The sequence below is a fragment of the Atta colombica genome, unplaced genomic scaffold (genome assembly GCF_001594045.1).
Source record: "Atta colombica isolate Treedump-2 unplaced genomic scaffold, Acol1.0 scaffold198, whole genome shotgun sequence".
NCBI classification, from domain to species: domain Eukaryota; kingdom Metazoa; phylum Arthropoda; class Insecta; order Hymenoptera; family Formicidae; genus Atta; species Atta colombica.
In genome coordinates, this window is record NW_017259291.1 from 1,201,854 (window position 1) to 1,211,334 (window position 9,481).

The window sequence follows — 9,481 nt, forward strand, 5'->3', positions numbered from 1 at the left end:
GCTGAGATTAAATTTTAATTTATATCAACATATAATGACTTACAGTGTGCTACATTACTACTGCAGCTGTATAATTGGAAGTCTGGTTTTAATTGTGAAAGACAAGCTCATCGTGAGTGCGGCTTTAAACCAACTACGCTGTTTCACTGTATCGTGAATCGCAGGTATAGTTCGCGCAAATCCCGCAGCGGCTAAATTAGATTAACCCATTGCAACCAGACTCTGTCGAATTGTCCTATTCGCGCACCAATTCATATACCTTCTGCTCAAAATCCATATTGTCAGATGGTCCTCGATTCTGCGTTCTCGTCACTTTTACAAGTTTTCATGTGACAATTCTATAGATGCGACATTTTTCAAAAAGCTTTGCCTTCGGTCTCACGTTTTTCGATAAATCTGATAGTCGAAAAGCATAACCATGTAGTTATTGAAATATCTATATATTTTGTTTCATGACTCAAAGAAAAGAATCGTTAACTTTTCCTGAGATACTCGTTATCTCCAACGAATGTTTCTCTTAAAGCTTTTAAGCTTTCTCCGCGTTGCATTTTAAAAAATTCAGTTCATTGAAATTTGAAACTTTCATCTCTCGCCTGTAGCTAATAATGCCTTTTAATAACGCTAAATAAATTTATATTTGCTGATACTATTAAACGATAATATACTATATGATGATACAAAACATCATAGATAATACAAATTCGATAGTTACTTGATGCGGATGTTACTAATTATATAATAATGTATTCCTAATCAGTAGATATTTGATGATCGCATAATTAATGATACAAGTTTCCAAAGTTTATCGAAACATTTAATTGGTCTGCACTAAATTACGCAACCTGTCAGGAAGCATTGCGGATTACGTTTCACACAGAATAAAATCAGTCTAACCACGCGCGGAGAACAACTTTTAAACACGTCCGTCAGGATGTTGCTACGTTTTAATTAATTTTGAAGTACGTGAAAACAGTTTTGTGAGACTACTTCAAAGAACATTTCGTTGCTGCCCAAAGCCGCATATCAAATACTCTGATGTCCGTACCCTTTTGACTTATATGTATATATATTGAAATAAAATTCTATTTAAATTAATGTAAAGAGTAATAACATATGTTTATTTATTTTATATGATTTCCTGCATTTATATGGAGTTAAAAAAAAACTGATACAATATACATATTAAAAGGAAAATAATATGGAAGTTGTCACTTCATTTTCTGTTTTTTTATTTTTATAAAAAGTCCTTTTTTGATTAATATAACGTTTAGTAGTTATTCACTGTTAAAATTTCCATCCGTTTAACACGACTGAAACATGTCGCATACTGTTAGATATCAAAGGAGTAGAAACTCAATCTCTTGAGTTATATAAACTTTTGTTAACTTCAACTTTCATGTAAATGTCAACGTAAATAAATCCATAACATGTATCTCTATTAACAACTTAGTAAGTAACGAACTAAATTTGAATCAAATTTTATACAATTCTTTGATTAAATTGTTTAACTTCATTGTTTTATTGTTAGTTAGATATTTGACATTATGAATTTAACAGAGCAATCTAAAAGTCTTATGTCAACCACACGCTAGCGATCGAACGATACTGCCTGTATCCGTAGAATTTCGGTCCGTATATTTTTTCAAGCGCAGCTTTTATCACGACTGCTTTCGGACGCATCGTGCGTCGTGTTATCGGCTGCTCGTGTAACGCCGCTAAACTTTAATTGACGTGGACGCGCCGAGTATTAAACTCGCGTAGACGTCAATCACAAAGGACACGTTGCTCCGTTGCAACGTCAACGACACAAACTGGCGGGCAATAAGCGGTTATGTAGTTGACCGTACTATTGCAAGAGTATAGTCGACCTCGTATACATCCCTCTGATCGCATTGGTATTCACAAAGTGACTCCTACAAGCCTTAACGTATTTACGACCGTCCAAGTTTGATACCTTCGTTGTAATTTACGCTCAAGCCTCAAGCACGATTACGTTCCTTGCAATTAATAATTGCACGTTATGCAGTGTAATCAAATTCCTTTCGATATTGCGTGCCAGGGGTGAGCAATCTCACGAGTGATATCAAATTTTGAATATATTCATAACAAACGTAATTTCATAGGCAATATTATCTGATTATCTTGACTATTCGCATTGTAACAATACAACTTTGTTGCATAAAGCCAAACAACTTTGTTCAGGAACTTTGTCACACATCGAATTCGGTATTATCGAGTATGTTTACTCACGAAATACAAGTCACTGTGAGAGATTTTCGCGCGCGCGACACTTATCGAGACAGATCACTAAATGGATATCAATTTGATATCAGCTATCTGCCAATGGATTATACATGACAGGACATATGATATAAAATATTTATATACGCAGGCTTTTGCTCTCAAACATGCTTCGTGAAAATTTTAACGACGTCATTGCGTGCCAGTAACAATATAACACAATAGATTTACGACAAGCAATAAAAAATAATATTTAGTAATTTTATGTATTGTATGTTTGACATTGTACCTTGTTTTTTTTTCACTAACCAGGAATACTCGTGCGATGACAAAGATTTTGAAATATTCTCGCGTCTTTGTCGTTATTATTATCTTTGCGTTACGATTATCAGAAAAATGACTTGAAAATATATTTTTTTTATCACAATATTATTTCTTATTACATTTCAATTTTTTAACTTAAATTATTCAACAATTCTTTTTTACAAACAAAGCATAAATTCTTGTATTTGTAAAGCTAACTTCATATTTGGATTAATGTATAACGGAAGTTAATCAGATTTATCAAATTAATAGTAACAATCCATCATTTGCGTTGTTACACTAGCTGTTATCTGTTATACGGGTAGCATAATTGGTTATTTGACAGCATAAGTGAGCGATATTTGTGGGATAGCAGTGCTGCAGTGGTGAATTTGCGCCCGGTAATACGATTGCGTTATTTCGTAATATATCAACATGTCAACAACCTTCAGTTATATAAGCTCATACTTGCAACCGTGTATTAACTCCAAAGTTCTGTAGTAAAATTAGATTAGTTGAAAATTAATTGATATATGAGATGTTATGAGCAAATAATGGACTAAGTTCATAATTTTTACTTTTGGTTCTGTTGTTTTTAATTCTATTTATAGTTTTACGATAGGAAAAGTTTTTTTAATATTAAGCAATTAAATAAAAATTAACGAACTAAAAATATTTCTCTCAAACTTAATAAGAGAATTACTTTAATCAAACCGATTTAGTCAAAATCGGTATAATAGTCGTCCAAACTTAAAGTCATAGACAATTAAGGATGATCGAATTGTGCGTAACGGGGTATCAATCCCTTTTGCTATTAACTTGCAAAGCTTCATTATGGCTTTAGTGACCTGAATTCCTAGACAGTGCTATCGCAGTTGAACATGCATCGGCGAGTGATTAACTAACATGCCGGTTCCACAATATCGCCAGTTCGGTCAGCCTGACGATATTTGCTATTTATTTCCGGCCAGACCTTAATGGCGTTTAATTCTATGATTCGTCGTCTGTCATATCCCGCGAATACACGTCAAGAAATGTTATAACTATCAAAGTTAGAACAGTCTTCTGCTGTAACGTTGAGAGACCTTTGACATTCTGGTGAGGAACTGGCTCATTACAGTGCCTGTATCGCAGAGCAACGTACCGTATCACAAATTCCATTACTGAAACAGTTTAGATCACGCAATCGCACTGACACTTGCAAAGGCTGATCCACTGACAAGCTTTGCTAAGCTCAATAACCGATATTAGTAAGAACGCGATCTCCGTAGTAACGCACATAGGAAATATTCTAAAGAAGATATTCTTATAATTCAGAATATCCAAATGCAGTAACAAATGGAAACAAGTTGATGTCTATAAAACAACTATAACATTTATTATTTTTTGCTTTTAAATTTTAAATTTTGAAAAAATTGTCACGGCATAATGATATTCATATAATATTAAAAGTAATCCACTGGTAAAGTAAAATTTTTATAAAATTGCATTATTTACTTACATTTTTCTAAATTCTATGGATTTTTTTGACGATTTACGTAGGTATTTTAAAAGAATAATACTTGTCTTGTCATAACTGAATATACAATGATTTTGCGAAAAAATGTGCATTAAAACAAACGTATGACGAATAAATTATTTTTTTAGGCTCTATCAATGAAATTCTTTCAGGAAAGTTTATTAATTGCAAGCTCGCGCGAATCGTTTGAGTTTTGACATTTGGCGCTGAGTTTGTATAACGCTTAATATAAATGGAAAACTAGAGAAGTTTATGCTCTCGATGTGTTGTCGCAATGAATAATTCATGATGATGCTGAACGATCGCGATCGACATTTCTTTTTGAATAAATTTAATTGAAAGTTTAGTGGAATACAATTCAATAGATTGTTGTGTTCTAATATAAGTATTATAGAAGAACTAATAATATTTGTCTAATTAATCCATACTTGTTTGCTTAATATTAGTGTTCCTTAGCATTTGCCATATACTATTTTCACACATTTTAATTATTAACATCATGTATTTTACATTGCAATCTATATTTTATTTAAAAAATATCTAATATATACCTGCTAATTTTATATATTTAGAGTATTTTGAAAAGAGCATAATTTTTACCTACTCCCTTCATTTTTAATTCGAGAAACATCGCAATATAGTGTGTTGTTATATGCATACAAGCATATTAAAACCATTGTTTCGACCGATTATTGATTAGTAATAGTTCCCTTGAGAGAAAGAGGCAATTAACTCGTCTCTAGAGCTCTCATTTGTTCGTATGAAAAACCAATTTTGCAAATCGATTCTGCGTGCTAAATACCTAACATACAGAGGCGTTTATTCGATTTTGAACCTGACATTTTGTTTAACTATTTTGTACAATTTTGCAATTAATTAATTACTTTACTTATTATTCCATTTCAGATAGATTGTCATATTTCATTTCAAGAAAAATTCTTAACACGTTTAAGATTTTTAGACAATATCTGGTGCTAAAATTTAATGTGAATAAAATAATAATGTACTAAAATTTATTTTCCATAAAGCTAAAAATAATAAAACAGATGATATAAATATTCTTCTTATCAGACACTTCCACGATTTTATGTGCCTAGGATTTTCAACGATGATGGTATTGCTTATCGAGCAAGATCCAGCAAAATACGGAATGGAATGCTGACACGGTGCTTGCAAGCGGCTTTTTCGACGCTAGTGCATTTCGCTGTATTTCACTTGGACGTTAACGATTTTCCAACGAAAACAAGATAATACTGGGCTTCACGACAAAACAATCTTTAACTTTGACTAATTAAACCGTTTCCGACAGGACACATTGCAAGGTTTTACATTTTAGAAAATAAAATTTCTCTCTTTCTCTTTATATCTATTGTGTTGCCAAAAATTAGTATAAAATAAAAAAAATTACATCCCACATATATGTATCCGTTAAACAAAAATTAATACGATTATTAAATAAAAATAAAAAAAGAAATAGTACATCAGTTTAATCGGCTTGATTGATCCGATATAAATTCTATTTTGGATATTAACAAGTAAACGATCATTAATTACGTTATGCAATAACGTTATGTGATAATATTAAGTATATTAATAAATAATTTTGAAATAAATTTTGTAACAGGAATATTTCATATTCAATATTAAATCAAATATATGCAAAAACATTGTTAAATCTACATATTTATCGTCACATATTAGTGGCGTAGTAGTTTTCTGATGAAAAATGATTATATTCATGCCAGCATGGTTAGTGTAATGAATAATTGCTTAATATCGATCGAGTTAACAAATAAAGTACATAACAAAGAGTTACCAGTTTATTCGGACCGATGACGCAGGTTATTAACGAGATTGCATAAATTGGAACTTTTTTTTCTGTGTGTATCATATAGTATATTATCCTTCAAAACAAGCGAATGTAATCAGCTATCCTGCCGTAGCAAATTAATTGTACAACATATGATGAATAAAAGATCAATATGAATAATCAATGACGTAAATTAAACCGATTAAACAGATTAATAATTGAAATCAATTATTTGTGGTCGCGTTTTGATTCGTAAAATGCACAAAATTATAAGTGCGTTTTCACTTAATCTTAGAAGGAACGACATTCAGATGCTGCTTACAATGTCACACGCAATTTAACATTATTACAATGTTGGTCTAACGACGTAAGATATGAGCGCGAATTACCATGGAGAATTAAGACGAAGGAGAAAATTAAGGCAACGCCCGTATAGTCAACTACTACTCCCATTAATTAGCAAATACGTTATCAGGGATATACAATACTAATCCAAATTAGTTGTGATTATTGTATTCAGTTTACGAAAAAAAACAGATATTATAGGGAAAATAAAGAAATAGACAATTACAGAAAATAATGAATGATAAATTTAATCCGGTTATACAACAATAATTTTACACGAATGAAAATTTCAATATTAAATAATGTTCAACAAAATAATCTAGTTTATAATTTCAATCTTATAACATTTCAATCTTATAAATCGTTCGAATTTAAAAAAAAGAGAATGTAAAAAATATCTTACATATGTATGTACTCACGTTAAAGTTTGTCCAATCGTATATCGTTGGTCAACATCAGCGAGGAACTTTCGTATGTGCCCTCATGTTGATTAATTAATCACGTTCTCGTTATGTATACATTTACACTGAATTTCGCTAATATTTTATCAATTAGTCTCTATCCATTGTATACTTTTAATAATCCTTTTGTTTCTCTCCAAATTGTTCACTATGAACTAATAATACTTTCAATCGTGAACAGCACATTCCAATCTTGCGTAATTATATCAGGATTAACACGATCCATATTCGATTTTGAACTATCGATTTTAATTCTCTTTAGTCCCGAGTTGATCATTATTTACAAATTATTTTCACAACGTTTACTTTACAAATTAATTTGTTTTTATTTGGTATAAAATTTTATTGACTGAGAAAATTGTTTAACGGTGCCTTTAAATTAAATTTCATTTTTAACAATAATGTATTCAAATGTGTGTTAAATATCGATTTGCGAATACATACGAGTTGGACTAAGGCGGAGCAGACATATTTAATTGTCACTCCTCGTTTGTTCCCGAGATCGGAATTCTGATAACAGAATGCGAACGGGGTTACGAACTTTCGCCCACGCTAAGTTCCCGTTTATAATTGCTATAAGAGCTTCCGATCATTATTATTATCCCCACTGAATCAAGTCTTGAATGTAATTTGGCCAGTAACTTTCATTGAAACTGTGAGACGCACTAGATGCAAAGAAAAGACATTGAGTTAGCAAAGTTCCGTCACGTGGCATGAAAGACTATGAATGTATTATATTTCAAATAAAATATTTTATTTTTCAGTGTAATATTTTTATTTTATTGATATTAGAAGTCAGAAATTATAAATGTCTCGTTTCATATATTTGATTAATTTTATGATACCGAGATTCCAATCATGAAACCGTGAAAATTAGATAATAGAGAGAGAAATTAGAAAAGAGATAACATAGCATCTTAGAGAACAGAAATTAGAGAATACATATTAGAAAAAAAAAGCTGATAGAAGCTTCAAAATATTGCATTTTAAATTTAATCGATAACTACTGCCAAACTTTTCAATCATTATTATCGCACGTCGCAAATCGAGTTTCTAACGTAATTTAAGCGAGAAGTTACGCGAGAAGTTGGCGAACAGAAAAGGAAAGGAAGCGAAAGAGAGTTGGTCGAGTAGGTTTGACACGGGATGAGGGACGGGGTTGCAGGAGAGATGCGTCGTATCTTAAATTTACTTCGAGCACCTCGCCACTTGTTTTCCGATAATGGCGAACGCACGATCGGACGCCGGCGTTTCTTTGGCATGAATTGCACAGTGTGCAGAAATTATGTTTGCATAATTTTCAATCTCGCGATAGAAACCACCGACGCGACGTACCGACAAGAACTCGCGCGATAGTATTGGAGTATCACATCGATCTGCACGATTATCATAAATAATTGATAACCGAATGCTCATTGACCGATAACAAAAGTCGTCGAATTGATCAACGAATTCATTTCGAAAGTAAACGGATTTAATTCTACAATTGTCACTCACATCTAACACATTTCTCCGTCATTTCCCGTAGGAACGACGGATTAATCACGCGATTATTTGCTCGTCACGATTGCTCCGGATTGTGACCGCCTGCAGCTTTACATGAATCAAGACTTTGATTTCCTTGGAACTTGTCGCGCACAGAGGGTAGCCTCCCCGTCGTTCTCTCTCCCCGACGATGACACGACGGGAGTAGTTGGCGAGCCCTCTTCACTACCCTTTAAGCACGGACCGGGGGAGCGAAGGGCATCGCGTCGCGAATTGCACTGACACTCGCAGATTCTCCGTTTCCCGTAGAAGCTTCCAACACGAACCTCCTCCCTACCCCAGCGCGAGCTCTTACCCTCTTTCAACCCCCCTCGCGGGCCATGGCTTTTAGCGCAAGCGCTTGTGCTTTTCCGCGGACTGCGTTCTATCCTAATTCACATCAGCGTAAGCACGGTCCTGTCCAACTCGTGCGGGACATTGAGATTTTCTCTCTCGTTGCGTCATCTTGCGATTCCGAATTATGAGAGGCAAAGATTTTTCTTTCTTTTTTCCTTTTTTTTTTTATTTTTTTCATACAAAACAATCTTTTCTCCAAACATTCGTATTTCGTAGACGTTACGAATAAAATTTTGCTCGAAATCTTCAATGAATGTAATATCCATAATACAACTTTAATTTCCTTTGTAATAGTCATACATAACATTTCAATCTCGCGTGTATAAAAAAATAATTACATCTAAATGCTCAAATTTGTGTAGTCTCGACTGACGACACAACTTCGTCTTATTACAAACGTTACTCAATAATCTCTCAGATGATGACTGTTTTATCTCGGTCTTTCTGAAAATCGAAAAATATGTACCGAATTATCGCGAAATTTCTCTAACTCAAATTGGGCGTCAGGTACGAGTAAGCATGCCACTCTTCTTCTATTTTTCTTAATTATTTCGGTAATTATTCTCTCGACATCTCTCAATTGCGACGGATGATAGCCGACTGCTCAGCCCTAAACTGGACAGAGATGGGTTCTTCGGAGCGAGAATAAACTAGAAAGCGAAAGAGATATATATATATAAGCATTTTTAGAAAAATAATTTTCAATAAATAATTTTTCTGAAATCAAAAGAAATTTTCTATAGTTTATGTCCTTACAGATAAATCAATAATTTACTCATAAGATTCAAAAGAAATTCTATCGTTCACTAAAAAAATATAATTATTTACTTGATATTTCGCTTCATTTAATATTTAATATGCAAAAACATAAAACTTCAAAGGTGGGCCAGTATTTGTTGGCTTATGTACAGAATACGGTGA

The 9,481-nt window shown here is 32.9% G+C and overlaps 1 protein-coding gene across 1 annotated transcript in view; it reads right to left on the minus strand.

The window, feature by feature from the left end:
• LOC108686906 overlaps window positions 1-8,247 on the minus strand; it is a 273,422-nt gene extending 265,175 nt beyond the window's left edge. The window contains exon 1 of the mRNA XM_018192414.1: window positions 8,177-8,247. The gene's annotated coding sequence lies outside the window, so the exon portion shown is untranslated. The remainder of the gene's footprint in view (window positions 1-8,176) is intronic.
• Window positions 8,248-9,481: the final 1,234 nt, after the last annotated feature.